The 19738-nt window shown below is 37.9% G+C and overlaps 1 protein-coding gene and 1 non-coding gene across 21 annotated transcripts in view; both read left to right on the top strand.

Annotated features, from left to right (window-relative positions):
* Positions 1–19738, top strand: part of LOC136831178 (uncharacterized) — a 1009691-nt gene that overhangs the window by 73997 nt on the left and 915956 nt on the right. For 4 of the 20 annotated variants that reach the window (XM_067091153.1, XM_067091144.1, XM_067091139.1 and 1 more), the window contains exon 1: positions 12127–12985. The exons of 5 other annotated variants lie outside the window; for them this stretch is intronic. The gene's annotated coding sequence lies outside the window, so the exon portion shown is untranslated. Of the gene's footprint in view, positions 1–12126; positions 12986–19738 lie in introns of those variants that run through there. 11 more of the 20 variants (XM_067091148.1, XM_067091141.1, XM_067091155.1 and 8 more) reach the window with 9 other exon arrangements.
* TRNAI-AAU (transfer RNA isoleucine (anticodon AAU)) lies at positions 81–154 on the top strand. Its single transcript has one exon. It is a non-coding gene; the product is annotated as a tRNA-Ile (tRNA).

Raw genomic sequence — 19738 nt, 5'->3', positions numbered from 1 at the left:
AAATAACATTTTAGTTGAAATTAAAGTAAGCATTTTCCCCTCCGAATAATTCCTTTGCTATTTGACGGTCGATCATCAGAGGCCTGTTAGCTCAGTTGGTTAGAGCGCCGTGCTAATAACGCGGATGTCGAGGGTTCGATCCCCTTACGGGCCAGTGGTACACATTTTTTTTTTTTTTACTCAACTTCACTAAACAAGTAAAAAAATGTGCCGAAGTTTCTTCGGCGCAATCGAGTTTTCTGTACAGCTTATAATCAAGTCGCCGAAAACGGATCTATCTTTCTGTGGTCTTGGTACAATGCTGTGTGAGCCGCTGCCCATGAAACTTTAATAACCACGGCCCGCTGGTGGCTTGGCCTATATCGTTGCAAGACTCACAGTTGTTGCTAACTTTAACCTTAAATAAAATTAATAAAAACTACTGAGGCTAGAGGGCTGCAATTTGGTATGTTTGACGAGTGGAGGGTGGATGATCAACATACCAATTTGCAGCCCTCTAGCCTCTGCAGTTTTTAAGATCTGAGGTCGGACAGAAAAAGTGCGGACGGACGGACAAAGCCGGCACAACAGCTTTCTTTTCAGAAAACTGGAACTCATTAGCAAGAACTGTATGCGATCAAAAGAAATGCATGTTTCTTTTTTACAAGCCAGATGCGTTCACAATTCTTTGAATAGCTTCTGATTCGTCTTAGTTCAAGGTGGCCTTATGTCATCTTGGACTCATTCTCTAACTTCTTATTCATCTTAACTTGCTGGGAGGTATATTTAAGTATACTTAGTTTTACCCGACCACTGAGCTGATTAACAGTATATCGAGAGGATGATGCCTTGTGATTTGCTATTATCCTTTTTTAATCTTCCATGTTAAAAGAAAAGAACTGTTTTGACACAATTGATTTTCAATCAGTAAATTGATAGTTTTGTTTTCAAACTTCTCACGTTTACACCGTTTCATAGCACCCACGGCATAGTCATTTTTGATAATGAGCCCTATCTCAGAATCGTACCTTGCACCTTTCATGGTGTAAGAATGTTATGCCCTTACAATTGTTGCAGTTGAGCATCGCCTTAATCTTCCTGCTAATATTGTGTGTGTGCTATTGTTTATATATATATATAAGATATATATATATATATATATATATATATATATATAAATATATGCACACACACACACACACATTCTATATATATATCATTATATATATATAATAATATATATATGTATGTATATATATATATATATATGTATATATATATATAGTATATATATATATATATATATATATATATATATTATATATTAATATATGTGTGTGTGTGTGTGTGTGTGTGTGTGTGTTTTCATGTATGGTTGATATATATATACATATATGATATATATGTATATAAAATTGTAAATATATGTAAATTTTTTTGCTTTTCAGGAAATGTTCCAGGAACTATTCCTACACGTAATGGGAAAATTTGATTGTGTGAAATAATAAATTAATGAATATGGATGTATATATATATATATATATATATATATATATATATATATTTTATATATATATATATATATATATATATATATATATATATATATATATGTATTTATTTATTTCTCAAATCAAACCTTTCCCATAACATGAAGAACCATAGCTCCAGAACGTTCCTAGAAAGCTAAAATATTAAAGGAAGAAATACTTTTTCCTTTTTTAAGGAAAATCGAGATCCTCTCTCTCTCTCTCTCTCTCTCTCTCTCTCTCTCTCTCTCTCTCTCTCTCTCTCTCTCTCTCTCTCGTGAATGTGAGGCCATATGTAGCATAACTTTCATTTGTTACATTTTTTTCATATATATATTTTATATATATATATATATATATATATATATATATATATATATATATATATATATATATATATATACATAAGTATGTATATGCATACACACACACATATATATATATATATATATATAATATATATATATATATATATATATATATATATATATGTATATGTATATATATGTATGTATATATACACATATATACATATATAATATATATATATTACTTTTATATTTTTATTTAAAATGTTTTTAAACATTTTTTACCTTTTCATTTTCATTTTTATTTTAATTACTATTTATTTATTTTCATCTATTTAAATTGTCTTGTGTTTTGTTGATTTTTGTTTTCTTTGTTTTATTACACACACACACACACATATATATATATATATATATATATATATATATATATATATACACATATATACACACAGTAATGAAAAGTTCTTGGCACTGAACCTCTGCCTATCATTTTCCTCCGGTATTTGCTTACATACTGAAGCCACGTGTCTCTACTGTATATATACACATACACACACACGTGTATGTATGTATAAAAAAGCTTTTTACTGGTGTACTTAATCCCCAGTCTTTTGGGCTAATCACGAACGCACCTTATAAGCCACAACAACCCTGTTGTCACGGCAGCTTGGATGTGTGATATGAAAATGAAAGACTTCCCTCTCGCGTGTGATATGAACCCCCCACCCCACCCCACTTTCCATTATTCCCTCCTCGTGTACTTGACCCTACTTAGCGTCATCTGCATTTGGATGAGTAGGGGACAGTGACCTTTCTTCCATTAGCAGAATTTTATATGTTTATCATTTATTTATTTATTTTGGTTATAGTTTTCTTTTTTGTTTTTTCTTTTTAATCAAATTTATATGTAGTGCTGTTTAGCAGAATTTTATTTTTAATTTTGTTTAACATCACATTTAGTATTCGGCGTCAGTGACCCTGGTAGTTGTGACGCCAGATAATCCACAATTAATCAGTTAATCTTCCTTCATGGATTTTAAATTGTTGGTTGCATCAACTTGGGAAGGATTTCGTCCGGAGGTCGTGTCATGTCATTTTTCAAAGATACCCACGCAAGGGGGCATTGCCATCAGTGCACCTCACGTGGTGCACTGTAGGCATTACTTAAGGTTCCTTGCAGCGTCCCTTCCTTAGGTCCCTAGCTGCTGTAACCCCTTTCATTACTTTTTTACTGTACCTCCGTTCCTATGCTCTTCCATCTTACTTTCCACCCTCTTTTAACCACTGCTTCATAGTACAACTGCTTTGAGGTTTCCCTCCTGTTACACCTTTCAAACCGTCTTTGCTCTCAATTTCCCTTTCAGCTCTTGGCCTAAATTCTATCTTCTATTATTATAATCTATATTATGTTGATTGCATACTTCTATAAGGGATGCCCCGTTCTTCTTAGTATACGGACAAGACCTCTTTCTGCCGTACAGTGTCATCAGTCATCATGGACCCGTACCCTAAGGTCCTTTTGAGTATAAGTATGTTTAAGGACTTTGCCCACTCCCTGTGACTCTATAGTGTCGAACACTATCGGGTGCACTTATGTAACCTAGTCAGACGAGTTTTTGAAGTCACTCAAAAATTAGTGAAAACAAAAATTCCTTACTGTTGAATCGGCTTCGGAACCACAACAATTGCACTGCTGTGCTCGCGTGAAAGTTGCTGAGGACCAAAAGGGCATATCGCTTGTTTAGACGAAATGTTTTATAAAGATTTATATCAGTTGTTTATTTGTCATTAAACAAAATCCAGCGTTTTATCTCGGTCTCTCTCTAGACCACGATGCCCTTCCATGAAAGCAGTTACGATTGTCCCGTGACTTAATTGAATCTTGATTTTTAATCACATCACAGTGATGCTGGTCTCTTCGTTAACTTGATTTGTACGACTTCATTCTTCCGACATTGAAGATTGCAGTGGAATGGAAAGTGTGCTGTATAAGTATTTAATCTATTTGCCTTATTATGAATGGACTTTATGGGACAACCCTCGCCATTCACAAATCCTTAATATGGACACTATCTTTTGGTAGTGAAGGAAACCTACCATATGGCGATGTTTTTAAATTAAACTTAGAAACAAAGTTTATGATTGAATATTCAGTCTAGAACGATTTCCAGGTGTAAAAGCGGTTTTGTATAAATATCGATAAGGAAATTTTCTATGGAATAATTATTTTTCCTATTTGACGTGTGTTCTACGGAGGCCCGTTAGCTCAGTTGGTTAGAGCGCCGTGCCATTAACAACCTAACTTAACCTTCTCCTAAGAATTGTTTCGTAGTGCAACTTCGTAGTTTTTCTCCTACTATACCTTTCAAACCTTTTTACAATCAGTTTCCCTTAAAACGCTGAACGAGCTCATAGGTCCCAGCGCTTGGCCTTTGGCCTGAATTTTATGTTGCATTCGAATGGAAGGAGGAATTTCTTTAGTAGTGACATTAAGAGCATCAAACGGAAATTTAGGTTCATTTCAATGAGTACAGCCAGTCGCCTGCCCATTGAAGAGAGTGAGGTGATGCAGTGAGAATATAACACTGGCACTATAACAACATTAGAGAGCCTCTCACACCTGTTGTAAAATGTACACATCATTTCATTCAGCCACTGCCGGCCTTTTCACTTCTATGTCTCTGCTGAACCTTTTAGTTTTCTGTAAAAGAAAACTACTGAGATGGATGTTTGTCTGTCCGTCTGCACGTTTTCTGTCCGCCCTCAGATCTTAAAAATTACTGTGGCTAGAGGGCTGCAAATTGGTATGTTTATCATCCACCTTCCAGTCATCAAACATAACAAATTGCAGCCCTCTAGCCTCAGTATTTTTATTTTATTTAAGGTTAAAGTTAGCATCTGGTACTGCTATAGGTGCCAGCAGTACAGGTCACCAGCGGGCCGTGGCTGAAAGTTTCATGGGCCGTGGCTGAGAGTTTCATTGGGCCTTGGTTGAGAGTTTCATACAGCATTATACGTTGTACAGAAAACTCGCGTCAGGTTTATTGATTGTGGAAACCGATTGTAGAATGGGCGCATTTCCCGTGAAATTTTGTATCGACAGTTAATAACTGCAGTTTGATGGTCGATATTACCGTAGTTCCTGTCATTTTCTTATATTATTTATTTCCTTGTGTATTTATTTATTTCATACATAAGGACTCCCCAGGCACAGAAGGATGTCAGGAGACGGAATGGAGTACCACAGTTACTGTGATTTTCTTTTATTTATTTATTTATTGGTGTATTATTTTTTTGCTTAAGCACCTCCCTCCCCCCCCATTGCACAGGAGAATGTCAGGAGACAGAATGGTGATGACTTAAAGGACCGTAACTTTCGCGTTGAACGCTCTGCCGCATACGGAATTCTTGTGCACCCCTGGTACTGTGTCTACATTAAAGCAGAAGTTATGATACAGCCATCAGGCAGGACCTGGTCTGGTCTAGAACAGTACCAGGTATTTCAGTTGGGAACTTCCGTTCACGAATGAGAGGACAGAACAATTTCAGATTCATTATTCGAGTTCTGCCATGACCCCTTTTTTTTTTTTTTTTTTTTTTTTTTTTTTTTTTTTTTTTTTTTTTTTCTAGAAAGAAGGTGGCTGTCATGGTGTTTTAAATTTGCACCAAAAAGGCAGGGAACCTTTGCTGTCTATAGTAGACTTTCTGGATCATGTCGAGATTAGCAAACAGCGAACCCAGTGATCCCCATGTTTAGAGTGAACCCTTTCCGGTCCGAACTGATTAACAGCTGGCTAGTATTAAACACGCGAAAAAACATTCTCCATGTCAAGTGTTTAGATCAACCCAATGGGTGGGGAGTCAAATGTATTTTTTGCCTTGTTTAGTACCGGTCCCTCCCTAGGGGTCAAATGTATTTTGCCGTGTTTAGTTCTAGCCCTGGGGGTCAAATGTATTTTGCTGTTTTTAGTACTAGCCCCTGGAGTGTCAAATAAATTTTGCTTTGTTTAGTACTGGCCCCTGGGGGTAAATGTATTTTGCCATGTTTAGTACTGGCCCCTGGGGGTCAGATGTATTTTGCCTTGTTTAGTACTAGCCCATGGGGGTCAGATGTATTTCGCCTTGTTTAGTACTAGCCCCATGGGTCAAATGTATTTCACCTTGTCTAGTACTAGCCCCTGGGGTCAAATGTATTTTGCCATGTTTAGTACTAGCCCCCAGGGGGTCAAATGTATTTCACCTTGTTTAGTACCATCCCTTGGGGGGTCAAATGTATTTTGCCATGTTTAGTACTATCCCCTGAGTGTCAAATGTATTTCGCCTTTAGTACTAGCCCCTGGGGGGTCAAATGTATTTCGCCTTGTTTAGTAATAGCCCCTGGGGATCAAATGTCTGGTACCGAAGTGTTCATGTCTAGAACAGCCAACCCGATTATTCCCATGTAAAGAATAACGAAACCAATAATCTGCTGGTAAAGAATGACGAACCCTGTTGCCAGTGGGTTCGCTAATCTTGACATGATCCGATTATCTTTCAATTTTGTAAATTTCCGAACGATGTTGGCGAATATATTCTTGAAAGGATTCCGTTGATAGGATGTTTCGGGTTAAGTCGTTCAGTGATGCACGTGTAAATTTTTGTTTTTAGTAGCAACGCACAGTTGAATATGAATTTTTTCTCTCTCTCTCTCTCTCTGAGCAGTTGAAGATGAATCTCTGCTCTCTCTCTCTCTCTCTCTCTGAAAATTAATTTCTAGAAGAACAAGCAGTTGAAGATGAATTCTCTCTCTCGCTTTTCTAGAAGCATCATGCTATTGAAAATCTCTTTTCTCTCTCTCTCTCTCTCTCTCTCTCTCTCTCTCTCTCTCTCTCTCTCTCGCTTTCTAGAAGCAACATCCAATTGAAAATTAGTCTCTCTCTCTCTCTCTCATCTAGAATCAACATGCAATTGAAAATTAATTTTTTTTTCTCTCTCTCACTCTCTCGTATCAGAAACGTGTCTGGTGTCTGGCGTGGAACCCTTAATTGCAGTTTGATTGCTTATTACTTTTCGCCTTATATATTTTTTTCCTTCCATGCCAATACGTGATGGCATTTGTTATTCCAAGAAACTTTACAACTAGAAATTATTGGTCTCCGTAGACTGACGTTTCCTAGACCGTGTTTGGAGATAAAAAAGAAATTAAATCATATATCTATACAGTAGGTGTATGTATGGATAATAATTATGAACAGGTATGATCTTATTACACACACACAAATATATATATATATATATATATATATATATATATATATATATATATATATTTATATATATATATATATATATATATATATATATATATAATATATATATATATATATATATATATATATATATATATATATATATATATATAAAGACAAAATCTGCTAAGGAAGAGGAACAATGGTGGAGTGCTACAAGGCCTTTCGACATATAGCCCTGTACTTAGTAGTCTGCTAAGTAAAGGACTATAAGTCGAAAAAGGCCTTGCAGCACTCCATTGTTTCTCTTTCCTTCGTGATTTTGTTATTTATATATTCATAACATTCCATATATATATATATATATATATATATATATATATATATATATATATATATATATAAAATATATATATAAGAAATTCCCTTTAGATGTATTTATTTTCTAGTTTCCTATTTCGATTAATACCCAAAGTATAGAGAGGTCACTTAGAACGGTGCGAGTGTCCTCCTTTTGGTTAAATACAAGGAAGGATATTACCGAGTTTATATCGAGGTGTCACACTTGTAATTGTGTAAAGAGCCGCAAAGATATCATTACCCCTAAGACTCCGACTTGGCCAGTGGTGCTCGTCAAGTTTGACGGTGCACATTGACATTGTCAGGCCCTTTCCAACTGGGGCCGGGCAATGTAGGTATGTGTGTGTGATGGTGGATGCATTCACGCGGTACACTCATACCCAAGGCCAAGAGAGACAAGGTTTACCCAATTGGGTGGAGTCGCCTCCCTCCTGGGGTAACTACATAGGCGATGACGTATCTCAGAGGTACCCACTCATTACGGCAATGCACCTGCTGACGCAATAAGGAGGTAGACAAAGCTCCGCCTACATGGGGGATTTGGGGGCGGGGGAAGTGAGCAGACCTACCAATTGGGTGGAGTTGCCTCCCACCTGGGGTAAGTACTTAGGCAGTGGCGTATCTTAGAGGTACCCACTCATACCACATTTCACCTGCTGACGCAACAAGGAGGGAGGCAAGCTCTGCTTACATGGGGGATTTGGACCTTGTCTCTCTTGGCCTTGGGGTGCACATGGGCATAGGCTGACCCTTTTCAGCTGGGGCTGGGCAATGTAGGTAGGTGTGTGTGTGATGGTGTGGATGCATTCACTCGGTACACTCTTACCTACGCTATGGTAGATAAGGCAGTGGTGTCAGTCTCCCTGTAACCTAATAAATGATCGTGGATTAGAGTTTGTGAATTCAGTGCTAAAGGAAAGTATAAAAATTGATAATTTTACAGTAGCTTCTTACCGGCCATCAGCTAGGGGTTAGTTGAATCCCATGATGGAGAGGTAGTGAAGATTCCGCGATACTTAGTGGCGGACAACCCTAATCAGTGGGTAGAGAATACTAGAGGTGTTACCGGGTTGCGGAACTAGCAATTTATTGCTGATTTACATTATACCATCACGTCACTTCACCATCCCATCAGCCATACCTTGTATGCACACTATCCATCACAGTCCTGTTCAGTTCGTGCCCAGCCTCAGCAACTCGCAGATTTAGCAATAAGAAACTTGCATAAGCACCGTCACGTCACATCAAAACATTCTTCCAAGAAAACATGTCGCGGTGTGACGGTGGATGCCATGTGCTTGATGGTGACGTGACGTGATGGTGTGAACAAGTCCGTTTGATTACAAGTTAGAAATTCTCACGTACTTTGACATGGCGTGATGTTATGATGTGAATCAGCCTTTACAGTTCCATAAGGGATACCCCATTCTTAGTATATGGACAGGACCCTTTACTGCCATACAGTGTCATCATGGACCCCGTAACCCAAGGTCCTTTTATATATTCTCAGAGTACAATTAAAGGACCTTGGCCACACCTTACCACTGTATAGTACCGAACACTACCGAGTTTCATTAATGTAATCTAACCAAACGACCGTTTGAAGTCACTCAAAATTTTTAGTGAATATTTCCTTACTTTTGTATCGACTTCGTCTTGGGAGACCACAAGAATCGCACTGCTGTACTCGCATGAACGTTGCTAAGAACCAAAAGGGTTTATTGATTGTTTAGACGAAATTATAAAGATTTATATCAGTTGTTTATGACTACTGTTGCCATTAAAAACCAGTGTTTTCATACACCAGACAAATCACTTAACATCCACTTAATTGTGTAATTGGGCACTGTTGCATTGAATTTGAAGACCGCGATGCCCTTCTTTCCCGGAGCTAGTAACGATCGTCCCGTGACTGAATGAATCTAGATTTTTAATCACGTCACTTTGGTCTCTTCGTTAACTTTGATTTCTACGACTTCGTTCTTCCGACATTAAAGCAGACGTTATGACACAGCCATCTGGCAGGACCTGGTCTGGTCTGGTACCAGGTATTTCAGTCGGGAACTTCCGTCCACGAATGAGAGGACCTGCACACAAAAAATTTCAAATTCAAGTCTTTCAAACATTCTCTTGAGTGTATTTGAAGGACCTTGCGTACGATATTGGCGAATATTCTTACCCCCTGTTGCAAGCAGGTCTTTTTATTAAGTCGTATAGTTTTGCGCGTGTAATGTTTTATTTTATTTTTTTATTTTTTTTAGCAGCAACATGCAGTTGAAGATGAATCTCTCTCTCTCTCTCTCTCTCTCTCTCTCTCTCTCTCTCTCTCTCTCTCTCTCTCTCTCTCTCTCTCTCTCCAATTATATCTTGGTTGCTTCGTCGTGTTCTGGTGTCTGGCGTGGAACCTTTAATTGCAACTTGATTGCTTATTGCTTTTCACCTAACATTTTTTTTGCCTTCCATTCCAATACGAAGAATATCTTCGTGGATATAGTGATGGCATTTATGATTCCAAGAAACTTAACAGCTGGAAATTATTGGTCTTTTTAGACCTGAGACTTTTGTATACAGTGTTTGGAGATTAAACAGATTTTAAACCGTATATATATACAGTAGGCGTGTATGTATGGATAGTATATATGAACAGATATGATCCTGTAACATACACACACACACACACACACACACACACACACACACACACACATATATATATATATATATATATATATATATATATATATATGTATATACTTATATATAATATATTTCCCATATGAAATTCCTTTTAAATTTATTTATTTTTATAGTGACTTATTTTGATTTATTACGTCGTCAGTAACCTAGACATTGTGACGCCAGTTTTCATGGCCATAATCAGTCAATCAGTCAATCAATCAATTCCTCATAGTAGATGCAAATAGATCGCAGATGGGAAGAATAAATATTACCAGTGAATAGCAACAGAGTAAACGCAAATTCAGTCTTTCCATAGATTAAGAGCAATACGAGACAGAACGGCTTTAGACAAAGGTGCACGGTCTTTTTTAGTTTTCTGTAAAAGAAAACTATCGAGATGGCTTTGTCTGTCCGGCCGCACTTTTTCTGTCCGCCGTCGGATCTTGAAAACTACTGAGGCTAGAGGGCTGCAAACTGGTGTGTTGCTCATCTACCCTCCAATCATCAAACATACCAAATTGCAGCTCTCTAGCCTCAGCAGTTTTTATTTCATTTAAGGTTAAATCTAGCCGTGATCGTGGGTCTGTCACCGCTGTAGGTGCCGACAACACAGGCCACCGGCGGGTCGTGGCTGAAAGTTTCATGGGCCGCGGCTGAGAGTTTTCTAAAGCATTATACTGTATATACGCTGTACAGCAAACTTTAGCGTATTTTTTACTTGTTTAGTTATATAATTATGTCCAGTAACAGAAGAGGCACCCGGCCCCCCGCAGCAGATTCTGTCCATTCAGAATCATCCAGTTAAGACGTCGGTTCTGAAATTGAGATCTCTGCCTGTGATAATGGATCGCTCTTTCCCCGTCCCGGGTCAGATGGAGGGGCCACGCCCTTCCCTTCCCGTCCCTTCCCTGCCCAGAGTCCCTTCCAGATGTAGGTTCTTGCTGTCGATTGAAACCACTTAAGGATATTGGTGCAGTGGGGATCTTCGTTTTTATTTGAGTGTTACTGAAGTTTTTTTTTTTTATTTTTATCGTTTTTGGTTCTTCATTTTTTATTTTTTATTTTCATTTTCATCATTTTTGGCTCTTCGTTTTTAAAACTATATTATATGATAGTGCGTTGCACGTACTCACTGGCGCGTAGATATGCCTCCCAGGAAAACTGAAGCACGTGAACTCGGTCACGTGCCAATTAATGTAGGTCTCTCTCTCTCTCTCTCTCTCTCTCTCTCTCTCTCTCTCTCTCTCTCTCTCTCTCTCTCTCTCCAAGAAGCAACATACAATTGAAGTATTCTCTATTCTCTAGAAGCAACACGCAATAGGAGATGAATCTCTCTCTCTCTCTCTCTCTCTCTCTCTCTCTCTCTCTCTCTCTGCTCGTGTTTCAGATGATTTTTATGTACCTTTGATTTTATTTTTATTGCAGAATCCCAAGTAATATACATTCACTTTTGACAGGATTATGTATTTACTTTTGCTCAGACAACATTTAATATCAATTCCTTAGTCATGAATCCTAGTGCTTTTCTACCTGCAAACAAAAGAGGAAATGATGAGAGAGAGAGAGAGAGAGAGAGAGAGAGAGAGAGAGAGAGAGAGAGAGTCAGCCTGCTTGACCCCAGGAACACGTGTGAGACTTACACCGGGAGGAAGTGGCGTGGTAAGGTGGAGAGAGAGAGAGAGAGAGATCACCCGTTGGTGTTATGGAATATGATAGTTTAGCGTTAGTGTGTAACAGGGTAATCCCCTCAACATGGATGCTGTAGAAGCGTGTCACTTGGTAACTGGGTCTTGGAAGACCACGTGGAATTGATTGCAGCCTTGTCTTTGGAAAGAGAAAGAGAGAGTGAGTAATAATTGCTGTGTAGCTTGGGTCGGGGAAGAGATTGTTGGTATGCAAGTTTCTCTCTCTCTCTCTCTCTCTCTCTCTCTCTCTCGCTGCGGCTGTTGCTGCTGCTGGTGGGAAAGAGAGCGAGAGTGTAGAGAGAGAGAGAGAGAGAGAGAGAGAGAGAGAGAGAGAGAGAGGGTGACACGAGCATTCAGTTGACCGAAGAGTGGCCTCCATGGCACAACATTTCTCAGTGTGGTCTGAGCCAGTGAGAGTGGCGGGTGTGTTGTTTGCCGTGAATGGACCGGGGGGAACCACTCACTGTTGTGGGTTTGCGTGTGCGTGCGTTTGTGTTGCTTGCAGTTGTTGTTCTTTTATCTCTCAGCCAGTGAGGCATCAGATCTTGTGTTTCTCGCATGCCTTGCAGAATTGTCTCACGGGCTTTCTTTGTTTACGCAGTGTTGAGAGAAAGAAAGTGAATTATATCTGTATGTTTTCAGCTCTGACCAGTCGATTGTTTACGTTTTGACGTCAGCAGATATTATTGTTTACATTCTGAAAACAAAGGAAATGAAGTAATGTACGTGTTTCAAATCTGATAAATCAGTGTTTACATTTTTAGTGTCAGCAAATGATTGTTTACATTTTGACGTGAACAGATTCATTATCTCACGAGGTCACACTGATGCACATTAGTCGCGTTTCTCTTGAATTACAGCAATGGCATTTACTGGAAACTTGCCTTTAATGAAGTGGGCAGTTGAAAACGGTTTGAATTAGTACAAAAGGAACCCAATTGAAAAATTACTTTTAATTAGTGCATAGTAACACCTACTCGACCCCCCAGCCTGCCTGCCGCTCACAAATGAACCGGCGTGTCTAAAACTTTAAATTTGTACCTTTGCACGGCTGCATGAAGAGAGCAAAAGAGAGAAAAGAGAGTAAAGACAAGAAGAGCTGGCACCGGGGTTCGAGAGGAATATACGCTGCTTATACACTATCTACCGGGTCACTCTCGTTATCATTATCTTCGGGATACAACTGACAACTCGATCTCACGCCTCCGATGAAAGTGAGTTGCGGGTTTTTATCGGATTCGTTTTCTCTCTCTCTCTCTCTCTCTCTCTCTCTCTCTCTCTCTCTCTCTCTCTCTCTCTCTCTTTTTTTTGCTTGCTTCACCGGTGTTGTTGTTGTGCTTCTTACGTCGTATGATAATTTTTGTAAATGATGATTCTCTCTCTCTCTCTCTCTCTCTCTCTCTCTCTCTCTCTCTCTCTCTCTCTTGTTTCACCTGTATTGTTGTCAGGTTCAGGTGAGCATTCTTCTTCTGTTATACGATAGATTTTTTTGTAAGTGATGATTCTCTCTCTCTCTCTCTCTCTCTCTCTCTCTCTCTCTCTCTCTCTCTCTCTCTCTCTCTCTCTGTATTTTTGATTGATTCACCTGTATTGTTGTCAGGTTCAGATGAACTTCCTAAATCCATAAACAACAATAATGATATTATTTTAAAAGTGATGATTCTCTCTCTCTCTCTCTCTCTCTCTCTCTCTCTCTCTTTTTCATTGTTTCACCTTTATTGTTTTTTATTGTTTTCAGGTTCAGATGAGCATCAGTAAAACAGTGATGATATTGATGAGCATTTAAAAGTTACTGTTCTCTCTCTCTCTCTCTCTCTCTCTCTCTCTCTCTCTCTCTCTCTCTCTCTCTCTCTCTCTCTCTCTCTCTCAATTTTTTCATTGTTTCACCTTTATTGTTTTCAGGTTCAGATGAGCATCGTAAAACAGTGATGATATTGCTTTAAAAGTGACTGTTCTCTCTCTCTCTCTCTCTCTCTCTCTCTCTCTCTCTCTCTCTCTCTCTCTCTCTCTCTCTTTATTGTTTCACCCGTATTGTTTTCAGGTTCAGATGAGCATCCTAAAACAGTGATGATATTGCTTTAAAAGTAATTATTCTCTCTCTCTCTCTCTCTCTCTCTCTCTCTCTCTTTATTGTTTCACCCGTATTGTTTTCAGGTTCAGATGAGCATCCTAAAACAGTGATGATATTGCTTTAAATGTGACTGTTCTCTCTCTCTCTCTCTCTCTCTCTCTCTCTTTATTGTTTCACCCATATTGTTTTCAGGTTCAGATGAGCATGATGATATTGCTTTAAATGTGACTGTTCTCTCTCTCTCTCTCTCTCTCTCTCTCTCTCTCTCTCTCTCTCTCTCTCTCTCTCTCTCTCTCTCTGACTGTTTCAATCGTATTGTTGCCATGTTGAAACGAGCACTAGTCTGTTATTATGATTCTGGTCATCATTGTTCAAAGCGTTGTAAGTTTTTATCATGAAATAGCTTCAGCCTTCCGCAATCGATGAATGTTCTTAATATTCCGTGCAATACCCGGCGTTATCACGCTAATGTGCCTCTTCACCCGTATCATGAATGAAAAGGCCCTATTTTTGAATGGGAGGTCAGGCGCAGTTCACGAGAGAGTTAATTGACCTTGCCTGAAAGTTCGAACGACCTTTTTTTTTTTTTTTTTTTTGGTAGATCTAGGTTGTGTCAGTAATGCCCATTTGATTGTAGGTCGTATTGGCAATGCCTGATTGTTTTTAAGTTTGAATTGGTAATATTTTGTTGTCTTAGTAACTTGTTCTTGCATTAGAAACGCCTGGTTGTCTTCAATTCCTATTCCTCGTAGGGCGGTAGTGCCGTCAGTGCACCTCACGCTTTGTACTGTAGGCATTACTTAAGGTTCTTTGCGGCGTGCCTTCTGCCCCTAGCTGCAACCCCTTTCGTTCCTTTGACTGTACCTACTTTCATATTTTCTTTCTTCCTTCTTGCTATCCACCCTCTCCTAACAATTATTTCATAGTGCAACTGCTTTGAGGTTTTCCTCCTGTTACACCTTTCAAACCTTTCACTGTCAATTTCCGTTTCAGCGCTGAATGATTTCGTAGGTCCCAGTGCTTGGCCTTTGGCATAAATTCTATATTCAGTTCAATTTCCGTTTGTAATTTCCGGTGATCTTTTAATTGATAGGTATTATCTAGTTATCTTTTAAGTGATAATGTCTGGCCAGAGATTTTGGAGAAGAGAAATGAAAAGAACTGACTGGAATTCTCACATTGCTCAGAGAGGAGAAGAGCGAAATAAAATTTGTGTTCACAGAGCTTGAAAAGAATCCTTCATGTCTGGGGAGTTTGCATTGGTAGAGGGAAAGATTAAAAACGTTTTAAAATTATTAGCGTAATGCCTGAGAAGATTTCGTATGCTTAGTCAAAGGATGTTTTGATGGTTTTAATTATTAAGTTCATTAGTGGCAAACATCCTTTTTGCTCTGATGGAGTTCTTGAAGGGACTCTGAGAGATCTTTTATTTATTTATTTATTTATTTGCGCTTTTTATCTTTTGCCCATTCCCCTCTCTCCCCCTTCCCCCTCCTCCCTCTGGTCCCCTCTCGGGTGATTAGGCCCTGTCCTCAATTTTTTGCTTTGATGGAGTTCTTGAAGGGACGCTTATAGGGCTTTTATTTATTTATTTATATATTTTTTGCCCTTTTTATCTTTTGCCTATTCCCCTCCCCCTCCCCTCCCCCTCCCCTCCCCTACAGCACAAGTTTACTTGTATGGTCAAGTGACGTTCATCCATATATACATATATATATATATATATATATATATATATATATATATATATATATATATATATATATATATATATATACTGTATATACATATATTTCTACGCTGAAGACTACGGTTACTTACATAGGAAGGGTGGAATCTGACTTTAAGGACGGTTCAGGTAAAAGCATACTCAAAAGGATGTCGGTCGAGGGCTTTCTTCCTCTCCATTTCCATTTCAGCACAGAATGACCTCATAGGTCCCAGCACTTGGCCTTCGGACTAAATTTTCAATCCAATTCCAATGTTATCTTTTTGTTTCAGAGCAGGGTTTTGGATGGGTTTCACCAAAATAGGCTGGATGACGTCGAAGAATCGGCTAGAAATTCTTGCCAGTAGGCAGAAAAGTGAGCAACTGTTGAAATATGTAGATATTTTATTTTCGTGCAAAGAATTTATTTCATTTATACCAGCATAAAGTGAAATAACGACTGTATAGTTTATTTTTTTTAACCATTTTGAAATAATTCTTTAAAAAAATGCAAAGCCCCCTTTTTTTTTTTTTGACATATGAAGAAGTCATCATCAGCAGCTGAGTGAGGCTATAGCAGTTGATGTGTGTACAGTGCAAGTCTCAGATGGAGACCAATTTGGAAGATCTTGGTGACTGAAAACTTCAGCACAGAACGAGCGTTCCCCAGTCTCTTGACATTTTGCCAGAGTTTGCTGGATGACCCAGTTTCCATTCGCGTGTTTACATCTTAACTGATTTTCAGAGATTCCAGCAGGGGAGAGATTTTGGCTTTGACAGCCCGTACTGAGGAACCGAGAACGTAGATATGTTTCGAGAGATTTGCTCTTTTTTGGGTATTCTCTCTGTTAGATTTGCATTTCTGGAGCAGTAAAGAGAGTCTGTGGCTTTTACAACCCATACTGAGAACCTAGATATGTTTTGAAGAGTTTGCTCGTATTTGGGTATTGTCTGTTTGATTTGCTTGTTAAGAGTAGTTGAAAATTTGGAGCACCCATATCGAAGGTTCCTATCCTGTTCTGAATTCGGGTCTAATTCGGTTATTCCATTTTCGGCACTGTAACCTTTTAATTTTCAGTGCCTTAAATTGTAAAGCACAGGTATACGAATCAGTTCGTTGAAAAGGAAGTGCAGTCATTGGAACTGTGGTTTCATTTAAATGCATTAAATTTTGTGTTAGTATTGTTACATCACAAGCATCAGGCTTTAAAGCATTTGTTCCCTCTAACCTCGCTCATAACTGTAAGAACAACGTGCAAACCATCTTGAATTCATGCTTGTAGTGGAAGTCTTTTAAAGTTTATCTGATACATAGCGTTTTTATTTCTGTTTTCTGGTCACCAGTTCATTTTACAGCTTGAAGAAGCATTGGATAACCATCGTGATTTTTTAATGAATTAATATTGTTGATAGACACTGGCCTCGTCTGTTCCGGTGCCAGTAAGGTCATGCAAATCTAGATCGTAGTTTTGCAGTATAAGTTTTAGGGCTGCATCCGCAATGCTGTCTAGTTGCAGTCTGCAGTGGTTGGCAGATACGGAAAAATCGAAAGAGCTTTATTGGGAAATCATTAAAATAACGTTATTATACTGTACACCAGGGTATTTATTTATTGAGCAATATCATACCGCATTTTCAACCCTTCAAATCGTCCTTCAGTTTTGCGTTGAAGTGAAGCATTATGGCGTCGTTGATTCATTTTATTCAGCGCGCTTGTGTTCAGGAAAACATGGTTTTCTGTCTCGTGGTCTCATGACCAAAGCTGTCCTTGTCTCGGTCAGAGCAATGGCCGGCTCCTTACATCTTGTACAGTACAAAGAGGATTCATCTCCTTAGTTCAGAACGGTTTTGAGCTCAGTACTTTGGTAATTGGCTCTTAAGTAAGTTATCTTGCATCTATCTACAATAATAAAATCCGAGTTGATCTTGTTTGTCCTCCCCCAGATGACAGTAGGGGAGACATGACACAGCCATCCTCCCCCTGCAAATCGGTTTGTCCGCCCTGGTGGGGCCGGGGTAGTCAGGGAATTTGGAGGGTAGGGGAGACATCCACCCGTCTCCTGCAAACCTGTTTGTCCACCCTGGATGGGGCAGGTAGTCAGGGAATTGGGAGGGTAGGGGAGACATCCACTCGTCTCCTGCAAACCTGTTTGTCCGCCCCGGGTGGGTGCGGAGTGGTTAGGGAATCGGGAGGGTAGGGGAGACAGCATCGCCGAGTTCCAACGCGCTCGTTCTTCCATAAAATGTTCTGCGGACGTGACCGAGACGGTGTGTTTGTCCTTCTGCCCGAAAATGCTCGAGGTTGAAGGCTAACTTTCACTAGGTGAGGGAATGGAGCGTAGTACTTCTTCTTCCTTAAATTCATTCACTAATTCGATAATAATTAGTTCCTTAATTGTTCTTCGGAACAGTAATTACCAAAATATACGTGCGACGAGCTTCAGGCGATAATTAGGATTCTCTCTCTCTCTCTCTCTCTCTCTCTCTCTCTCTTAGCCTATAGTAGCTTGCTTGAATGTGACCACGTGAATGGAATTACAGTATTCATAAGTTTGATAAAACTATTGATGAGTGTAAAATGGAAGATTTTATTTATTTATGCATTTAATTTTTAGAATTAATTTCCGTTGGACTTGCTTAGCAAACTAATTTTGTAATTGTAATGTTTCACGCTCATATATATGTATATATATATATATATATATATATATATATATATATATATATATATAAAGACAAAATCCACGAAGGAAAGAGAAACACTGGAGTGCTGAGAGGCCTTTCGACTGTCGTCCTTTACCTAGCAGATATTCATCACGTTCCATATTTTCGTGATTCAGTTATATATATATATATATATATATATATATATATATATATATATATATATATATATATATATATATATATATATTGGCTATAGAATGTAGCAGATTACTTTGTGATTACAAGGTAAGCCTATTTGTGCTTAACGGATGGTTACTGATACAAAACTTAACGATTTTACCATCCGACAGCTCTGTCATTACGCTGGGCATACGGTATTGGGGCATCAGTAAAGGAAGAGACCAAAAAGAGTCAGTTTCGTCACTTTCTATGAATCTTTCGTAGATGATACATCAAGGACGAATTTGTTCTCTCGCTGAAATAGGCGTAGAAAACAGAGACTTGTTTACTTTGGTGTTTATCGTTTAATAACTCAGTAGGAAAATCTTATTTAAATTTAATAAAAAAAAATCTTGTATAAGTTATTTAATAAATCATACCCTTATATATAAATCTTATCTAAATTATTTAATAAATCATACCCTTATATATAAATCTTATAAATTTTTAATAATTATTTATATATATATATATATATATATATATATATAATATATATATATATCTAATATTATATATAAATCTTATATGAATTATTTAATAAATCATACCCTTATATATAGATCTTATATAAATTGTTTAATAAATCATACCCTTAAAGGATTTTATACTTCAAAGTTATGTATAAATTATTTACATAAATCGTACCCTTGAAAGTCTTTTATACTTGTAAGTTATAAGTTATTTATAAATCATACCCTTAAAGTGTATTATCCATTCAAGTTATTTTTTATTTATAAATCATACCCTTCAAGTGTATTATCCATTCAAGTTATAAGTTATTTATAAATCATACACTTAAAGTATATTATCCATTCAAGTTATAAGTTATTTATAAATCATACCCTTCAAATCCATTCAAGTTATATTATTTATAAATCATACCCTTCAAGTGTATTATCCAAATTTATATTATATAAATCATAAGTGTATTATCCATTCAAGTTATAAGTTATTTATAAATCATACCCTTCAAGTGTATTATCCATTCACGTTATAAGTTATTTATAAATCATACCCATACAGGGTTATATACTTTCAAGACATTTATAAATCATACCCTTAAAGTTTATTATACGTTTTTTATAAATCTTTCAAAGTTTTTATTTTTTAACTGTGTAAGACTTCCCTTAATTTATTGACAATAGGTTTCACGGGCTTTTACTCCAAGGGCGTGGGGGCGTGGTTGTTGCCGCCCAGTGGGCGCTACGCCGGAACCTAAGCACCCTGTGGACATTTAGTAGGCTGTATTCTCTTGACAACTCAAGTTTATAAATTCTGTCCGATAGAAATAATCACTTG

This window comes from Macrobrachium rosenbergii, chromosome 48, assembly GCF_040412425.1.
Source record: "Macrobrachium rosenbergii isolate ZJJX-2024 chromosome 48, ASM4041242v1, whole genome shotgun sequence".
NCBI lineage: Eukaryota > Metazoa > Arthropoda > Malacostraca > Decapoda > Palaemonidae > Macrobrachium > Macrobrachium rosenbergii.
Note: the sequence above shows the minus strand (reverse complement) of the source record. Positions and strands in the feature narration are given on the sequence as shown.